Here is a 9,642-nt window from a genome sequence, read left to right as displayed (position 1 = left end):
TCCTATCCTGATAAAAGGAAGCTTTTGCATACTTACCTAGGGTGCATCCTTTGCATGTGTCTGTTTGCTCTAGTTTTCCCTTGGGTAAGCCAATAGAAATTTGCTGCATGATCTTCAAGGCCCCGTGATGCAAGTGGCCCAGTCTCCTATGCCATAGCTCGCCAACATCTTGGCTTTGCACCACCTCTACTTTAAAACTCAGTGCAACATAGTCATCTACCTCCAGCTTGTAGAGATTCTTTACTCGAATCCCTATTTGCTTGGTCTGTTTGGTGCCGATATGCCTCAGGAACACTTTTCCTTTACTAAAGACTACATCATAGCCTTTATCTTCTAGCATAGCAACAGACACAAGATTCTTTTTCAAACCTGGTACACATTTAACAACAGATAGGGTGAGAGGAGCACCATGCTCCCTCTGAAACACAACTGTACCTTCACCAGAGACATAGTATTTTCCATCATCACCCATCTTGATCCACATCTGGAGATCCTTCTCCTCTGATGTACTAAAAAGATTCTTGTCACCCGACATGTGGAAAGAAGCTCCATTGTCCAGGTACCAAACACATCCCATAATGGATGAAACCATGCATGCGATAAGCAAGAAATCCAGCTCAAATTGTGAAGCTAGTGCATCACCATCAGATCCCTCTAAGGAACCCTTCTTGGATTTCTTTTGTCGGCAATGCATAGCATAATGGCCCACTTCATGACAGTGAAAGCATCACACCTTCGACTTGTCAACCTTCTTCCCACCATGAGAAGATTTGGATTGGGATGCCTTCCCTTTCCCTTTCTTAGCTTTACTCACTAAAGCTAGATTCTCTTCATCATCTTGTTTTGATGAAGATCTATCCCTGGTGCTCCGCCTTATCTCCTCTTGCATCAAATCCAACCAAATTCATTCCCAATATGGTAGTTTCTCTCTTCCATTAACCAAGTCTTGGTAGCTATGCCAACTCTTTGGAAGACCGAGGAGTGCTAGACTCACCATGTCGTCATCAGCAGCCACGAACCCTACACTTGCAAGCTCATCCCTGCAGGTGGTGAGCTTGTTAGGAACGTAGAGATTGTGTCGCCCTTTTCGCACTTGATCTTGCAAAGTTTGTCCTTCAGCGCCAACTTTCTCTAATCACTGCTATTCTGATAAAGATCTTTCAATGTTTTCCACATCGAAAACAGAGTCTCCTTCTCATGAGGCTCGAGACAATGTGATCTCGAACTCCCTCCAGGAGGATTCTCCTTGCTCTAGCCACACACTTTTTCCATTCCGCCAGTTGAGTAGCATCGGTCGGCTTTTGGACTTCTTAATCAATGAAGTCCTCGAGACCGTTATCTTCCGATACTGCCTCCATGCGATCCTTCCAGGCTATATAATTCGAACTACCATCAAGGGCATATTCGAGTCTTAAGCCACTGAACGCCATCGGTGAAATAGATGTGATAAGAACTCAATTCAATATTCAGAAACCAAACTTCATACTTCTCCTGCTTGTATACTATTCTGACTTGATCACCTTTTCTCCAATACCATGTAGAAATTTCACCTGTAGATCAACCTGATATATGCAATGTCCTAAAGCATAATACTTGATCTACTTCTACCATAAACTTTGTGGAAGCTTAAACAGATATGAGCATCATCAAGCATGAACAGATATAACTAAGAATGAGAAGCAATCAACCATAACACAGAAGATATATCACTGGGGAAAGCACCAGCCTAAAACCCCAACTCTGTATTATCATACAAGTGGAAATCTTGTTCAAGTTACAAAAAGAATTAGCTCTCAAGCTATCCTGATCTCTTTGCACTCAAACAATACAGCTCATAGACTCAATAGACATAGAATATATCTTCCTCAAGCCCTCCAAGCCTCCTATTTCCTTGTGCAGTTTTGATTGGGGTCCAATGATATCACATGTGTGAATTGGCCTCATCACACTCACTGTAACCTCAGGTTCAACTGTACAATCCATAAGGAATAATATTCCTTCTGCATGCAAGGAATATTCACCAAGGAATATCCTAGCAACTGATAGTACATTGTCCCTCCATCTGATCTCAACTGGGTCTCTCATTGAACTAACATGCATGACTTATCCATGAGTGAATCTTCAGTTATCTAAATTATAGTAGTTACATGCATGCAAGCATTAACTAACTGAACTCTCATTAATTTAATAAACTGTTAAATTAATCTAACTGGACTTGACTAAGTTAAACTAAGTCAACTAATTTCAACTCAATATTACAACTCATCCTTATCTCTTTAACTGAAGGTTAAATTCCTCAATCAAAGGAGAAATTGTTGCATGTCCTCACATAGCCTTCAAGTTTGATTTTCCTTAACTAATTAACTTAAAATGAATCAATTAATTAATTTCCAAACTGCTGTTGATATCAAATTTGAATTTTACTTCCTATGTTTAGTCCAGGGACTGACTAAAATAGGAAGGGATCTCGAAATATTATTTTTAGCACTTTCACTTTTCACCCATTGTTGTTAAGAACTCCAATGGCTGAACTGCTATTTATAGCCCAACTATTTATAGCATTGCTATTTTTAGCATTTCTTGTTGCAAATCTCAACAAGAAAGTCGACAACAACATTTTCTTTACGAGGCTTATCAACAATAGTTAAATCAAACCGCTACAATAAAAGTAACCACCTAATGATTCTAGAATTTACGTCTGGTTTGTTCATTAAATATTTAATTGCAGCATGATCGATATGCACAAATGTCTAATAGTCTGTAATGTAATGCCTAAACTTGTTCAATGAATGCATAACAGCCAAGAGTTCTTTTTCTGTCACAGTAAAGTTTAGTTCGGACTTTGACAGGTTTTTACTGGTAAAGTAGATGGCATAAGGCAATTTCTCTTCTACATGTCCTAAGTTTGCTCCTATGGCTCTATGTGAGGCATCAGCATGAATGTGAAAAGGGAGGGCCCAGTTTGGGCCTCTAAGGATTGGTGCAGTGGTTACCTTATCCTTTAAACTATCTAAGGCCTTTTGACAACTCTTTGACCATATAAATTCAGAATCTTTGGCCAATAATCCAAACAAAGGAGAGGCTAGCTTGCTGAAGTCTTTTATGAATCTTCTATAATATCTAGCTAGCCCTAAGAAACTCCTAACATCTTTCTGCTTTTGTGGAGGTGGGACCCTTTGGATGATGGCTACCTTGTTTGGGTCCACCTGCAGTCCTTGCTGAGATATGGAATGACCTAGCACAATCCCTTCAGTCATTAAGAATTCACATTTTTTTAGACTGAGGGACAGGTTCATCTCAATGCATTTACATAATACTTTGCCTAATTTAGTTAGGGCCTCTTGGAAATCACAACCATGAGGTGTAAAATCGTCCATGTAGATCTCCACAACGTCATGAACTAATTCAGCAAAAATACTTAGGACTTCTCTCTGGAAAGTGGCAGGAGCATTGCATAGGCCAAAAGGAAGGAATCTATAGGCAAAAGTACCCCATGGACAGGTGAAAGTGGTCTTATCCTGGTCTTCTGGGCAGATTTGGATTTGGTTGTACCCACTGAATCCATCTAGGAAAGAAAAGAACTTCTTCCCTGCCAGGCCATCTAGTACTTGGTCAATGAAGGGTAAGGGAAAGTGATCCTTCTTTGTGGCCTTGTTCAATTCCCTATAATCGACACAAATCCTCCACTTCTCATTTTTCTGGGGATCTAACACTAAAGGAGAGACCCACTCACTGTCAGAGATAGGGTAAATGAACCTTGCATCTAACAGTTTCTGCAGTTCTTCTTTGACTATGTCTTTGAGGGTTGGATTCATTCTCTTTTGTGGTTGCCTGACTGGTTTGCAACCTTCCTTGATGTATATGTGGTGAGTACACACTGAGGGGTGTACTCCCTTCATTTCCTTGTAGTTCCAAGCAAAGGCTTCTAGGTTCTCCCTCAACAAGTTGCATATTTGTTCCTCCTCTGAAGTAGAGAGAGGTGGATTAATCTTCAAGGTTTTCTCTAGCCCAAATTCTATGGTTTTGACTCGGAGTGGGTTGGAATCGGCCAAGCATAAGTCAATTTGATGATTTTTCAGTGTTTCTTTTACTTCTTCTTCTAGGGGTAATGAACTAGGAGTTGGATTCTGGAGTAGGTGTTCAATTAAATCGTCCTCATCTTGTTGTCCTCCTCATATGATGGCTTCCAAAGTATAAATCTCTGCAGAATAAAGCTCATTTTCTTCCTCCTCCCCCAACCATAAAGGTAAGTCATGTTCTAGGGAGGGTTGAGCAGGAGGGTATGGGACTAATTGTTTGGACATGTGCCCATTTTTTATGGTCATATTCCCAGATTTGCAGCTAATGTAGGCATCAGCTGTGGCCAACCATGGCCTCCCAAGGATGAGGGGGTAACCGGTAAGCTTAGTCTTGGGCTGGAGAACTAGGAAATCTATTGGGTACTCCCAGGAATCAATGGAGACCGTCACATCCTCCACAATTCCCTCAAGGGTGACTGTGGAACGGTTTGCAAGTTGCAACACTGTTGTGGTCTTCCTTAATGACCCTTGGAGGTTAAACTTGAGCATGGTGTCCTTTGTCATCACATTAATGGTAGCCCCAAGATCAATCAGAGTGTGAGGGACAATGGTGCCATTGATGTGGACATCGACTATAGGGCTTCCAGGCTCTAAGTATTTTGGACATATTGCCTGCCCTAGCATTAAGCCAGATAACTGCCCAATGACATTAATGGTAGGGGCATCCATTTTCCTTTTTCCTGGATGCTTAAATCACTTCTCTTAATCAATTTATTGTAAATAGGCACATCTTTGATTGCCTGGAGAAGGGGGATCTTTACACATAGGTTTTCCAATTCTCCCATAAGTTCAGTTTCTTATGGGATAGGCTAGTGTGGTTGGGCTAATCTTTCAGAAAATGGTGGATTTTCTTTAAGGTTTCTTTCCTCTCCTTTTTCCTCAACCTCCTTATGCGGAGATGGAGGTTGGTTGTTTGGGAGAATTCTCCCAGATCTCAGGTTGATCTCCTGAATTTCAACAACATAAGTTAGGTATGATGTCTCTCCACCATATGTTTGTTGGGCCTACCTATTGTTTGGGTTTGGATTTGGTTAGGCAAGCATTTGGGGTTGCCTAGGTGGAGCAGAGTGCAAGAGTTGCGGTTGGGTAGGTGATGGAGGCAATAGAGCTGGAACATTGTTGAATTGGGGCCTCCACCCCTGGGGTGGGTTATTCCACTGATGTTGTGGCTGATTGTAAGGTTGAAATGACTGGTTGGGTGGTTGGGAATGATATTGAGATGCATAAGACCAAGGAGGGAATGTAGACCAGGAAGGATTGGCAGGGGGTCCCGAAGAAGCTGTAGCTGTGTTTTGGTTGGGTTTGTAATATGCATGGGATGACCCTTGCATACCCTGCTGGTATGGTCTAGGCCTAGGAGGTCTCCTTTGGTTAATGTAGCTAAGCTACTCATTGACCCCTTCAGCTCCTTGATATACAGCTTTCAGTCAAGGCAAAGAAGGGAACTTGTTTGTGGAGTGGTTTTCTTCACAGACTAAGCAAATCTCAATACAGTTTAATGGGAATTCATTCCTAGGATGCCTTCTGGTGCACCTAGGACAGAAGATGGACAAGGCTCTCTCTGCTTCCTCTTTCTTTCTTCTGATATTCATGGTATCCAATTGTAAGGCAAGGGTTTGCAGCATCTCACTTTTGAATTCCTCTAGCATATTTCCAATTTCACCCTTGATGGATGAGTTGGAGGACGATGTACTGGCCATAGGTTGACTACTTCTACCCTTGTTTCTAGCTGCCCTAGAATAGTTTCTAAAGGCAATCTTGATGTCCTCATAGGGTAGTTGGTAGATATCTCCTCCTAATAACATATGTAAGGTGTCTAGGATATCCTCCCTTACTCCTCTAAGTAGGACAAGTTTCAGTGACTCAGGGTCAAGTGTGCACTTGGCCCTTTTGTAGCTGAGATGGAATATTTCTTCGTAGTATTCTAGGGATTCATCATGGCCTATGGTCATCCTGAAAATTTCATCTTTAATGTCCTTTGACCTACAACAGTTCCTATATTTTTTGTTAAAGGCCTGCTGCATCTGAGCCCAAGTTGTTATGCTATCTCCAGGTAAACCCATGAACTAGCGCAACGCTGCCTCCTTGAGGGTAGATGGAAATAGTTTCAACTTCTGCTCATCATCTGTGTAGTCATAGGTTCGGCAGACAATAGCAAACTCAAATAGGAAAGTGTCAAGGTCCTCTGTGGTCAAGCCATGGAAATGAGGTAGAGAAGAGGGGCTTACGTTCTTGATTTTAGTGTCCCCATTGGTTTCCCTAATGGGGAAGGCACTCACAATTCTCCCTCTATCTCCTTTGCCATTTAAGTGTTCAGTCATTGGTTCAGTAGGAATGAGTTCTTCCTCTTATTCTTCCCCTATAGGTTCTTCAAATATGTCAGGTTGCTCAGCCAAAGGGGCTTCCAATTCACTGCCAGTGAAGAAGAAAGGAGGTTGACTGTTGGATGAGGTGGGGGTGATTGGCAAGAATTTTCCTGAAGTATCCCTAATCCTACGAGGCATGAAAGGAATTTTTTTTGGGCTTTTGTGAGATTTTTCTTGAAAGCTGGGAAGTAATTTTAGAAAGGAAATTGCTGATTAAATGGAAAACAACTAACAAAATGGAAACTACTTGCAGAATGAAATTGCTTAATTGAGTGAAAACCCTAACAAAAGGAAACTACTTGCTGAATTGAAATTGTTGAATAGGAGACTACTGACAAAAAGAAAACTGCTTGCAGAATAAGCTTGTTGATGGAATGAAAACTACTAATAAAAGGAAACTACTTGCTGAATTGAAATTGTTGGATGAAACTAGATTAACTTGCATAATGGAAAGGAAAGTAGATAGATGACAAAATAAAGGAAAGAAACTAGTTTACTTTTGCAGAAATAAACTAATGGAAGAAAGTTGGAAACTAGAAAATAGAAGAAAAGAACAGTAATCACTACTACTCTGACACCTCCCTGGCAACGCCACCAAAAAGTGATGAGCCTAGATATTGCAGCAAGAATGTTGCAACTCCAAGGGCTAACAACTTTACTTATCAACCTGGGGTTTGTACAAACTTGGAGGTGGTTGTGCTATATACACAAGTAGGAGTGAAGGTACTGCTTGTTGTCACTGCTCATTTGGCAAGAGACCCCAAGGGTTCCAAGCCAAACTTCTACGGCGTCAGAAGAAGCTTGATTTTGATAGAAGGAGAGCAAACCTAGTCTAGGGGAGAGCTAATTTACTACAGAAATGGAGAAAACAACATGCAAGCCTAACTCACCATAACCTAATTAATAATGAAAACAGCTAAACTAGGCAGAATTGTTAAACAACACTTTAAATCTAATGCTAACTATCTAAGTTGTAGAAGTAAAAGAGCATAAAACTAGGCTAAGGGGTCAGACATGGAACTAGGCTAAGTCTGTGTATAGGCAGAAGAAGCAGTTAGAGGTCAAAATGGTGAAAGAGGACGTAATGAGCAACATCGCATGAGGATCATTGGATCAGGCGGGTGAAGGGTAAATGAACGATTGAGATCAGACAGTAGGAGGGTACACATGCAAATGGGCAGACATGGTGGACTGATAGGATGGACGGTTTGGATTATATCACGGAGGCGATCGGCAGATGAACGACAGAGATCGGCCAAGCCAATTGGTGATCAGGTGAAGCGACAGCCGTCGGATCAAGAGACAGATCAACAATGGAGAGTTCAAGGCGATAAAACAATCGGGTGATGCGAAAGCCGTCAGATCTAGCAAGGCAAATCGACGGTGGAGATTGGAGAGTGAAAAGAAACGTGTGAAAATAACGAGCAGGTTTGGAGGGCGGTAAGTTGTATCTCACGCGCCCTCAAAACCATAAGTTGTATTTTGAAACTTCACATGATTAGCCTCCCTGGTTGACACATAGCACGGGGAAACCTCCCATCTCGCGTGTTCTTAGCTCGATAAAGTTCGGACAGAAATCCATGCGATATGGTGCGAAGGTCGTCGGATCTAGCAAAGCAGATCTACGATATAGATGTGACCGAGTAGGTTGGTGAGCGGGTGAGCAATGACCGTTGGATCTGACAAGGCAGATCGATGGTGGGGATTTAAAAGGCATAAATTCAAACGCGAAAAGTAGATTTGAGCGGTGATTGGATGATTTGGCTTGTGAAAGGTGTTTTTACTAGTAAAACCATTTAAACATGAATTATCAGCCCCTACGCCAGTGTTTCGGGCCGAAGGAGAATGACAGTATGAGTGAGGTCTTAGGCAAAGGTGAAGGGATAGATGACCAGGAAATGAGTGAATGATCATGAATCGAATCAACTAACGATATGTTGAACCATGTGATTGCATTAAACGACAAACCTTATGAAAACCAAAACCCTGTGTTTTTGGGGTTGCTGCAGGGTTTCTTCCTCACATCATGGTCCCAAAGGGAGGAGGTGAGGCCGAGACACCTGTGAGAATCCTGATGGATCTTTTATTTGCCAACCTATTGAGTAAATGAAAGCATAAATGGAACAAACTGAAACACAACTAATCAGTTCTACCGTGTTGTAATAGACTGCAACTATTCAAGCAAATGAACGGGAAACAGAAAACTACTTAAGTCAATGAGAAGGAAACGAGAAATCTGTGTTGAATGACTGTAATGAAAATGCATCTATTTAACCAAATGAACAATCAAACCATGCATCTATGCTACTGCTGTAATGGAAATGAACTGTTGAAGTTAATGAACAGAAAGCATGAATCTATATTGCTGCTGTAATGAGAATGCATTTGATTAAGCAAATGAACAGAAAGCAGGAGGCTATGCTAACATAACAGTACAATAAAGAGGAGCTTTGGCTGCTAGGGTTGGGCCCTAACCTTTGTGCAGGGATGGATTGTTGAACTTGTTGTATTCACAGGAAGTTACCCAACATATTCATGCTCCACCAATCCAAACACCTTGGATGAGTGAGTAGAATAAAACACACAACAATTTACCCAACAGATTCATAGTCATGCATACACATTGGATCAGTTGAAAAAATAATATCAACACTGGAAACAACATGAAGTTGTTTCTTTTTCAAGGTGTTGAACAATATCATACATATTGGATGAGTGGGCATAACAAAATGAGCGCTAGAAACAACAGGAAGTTTTTTCCTCTTTAAGAAGGTTCCTGTGATCAAAGTTCATGGGTGACAAGTTGTAAATCAAATTTGGATTGTAACAAGAAGGCCCCTACAAGTTACTCAACATATTCATTCTCAGCCACTCCAAACACCTTGAATCAATTGGTGCAACAATTTACCCAACACATTCATAGTCATGCATACACATTGGTTGGTTGATAGAATAATCTAACATTGGAGACAACATGAAGTTGCTTCCTTTTCAAGGTGGTGAACAATATTATACATATTGGATTAGTGGGCACAACCAAATGAGCATAAGAAACAACAAGAAGTTTTTTCCTCTTTAAGAAGGTTCCCATGATGAAAGGTCATGGGTGGCACCATGGCAAGTTGTAAATCAAATTTAGATTGTAACAAGGTCCCTGCAATTAGACGTCGTAGGTGACAAGTGAAAAGTTTTAGACT

The sequence above is a fragment of the Pinus tabuliformis genome, chromosome 2_1 (genome assembly GCF_031772625.1).
Source record: "Pinus tabuliformis cultivar Carrire ecotype Pingquan chromosome 2_1, CPIR1, whole genome shotgun sequence".
Lineage (NCBI taxonomy): Eukaryota > Viridiplantae > Streptophyta > Pinopsida > Pinales > Pinaceae > Pinus > Pinus tabuliformis.
This window is presented reverse-complemented; position numbering follows the sequence as displayed.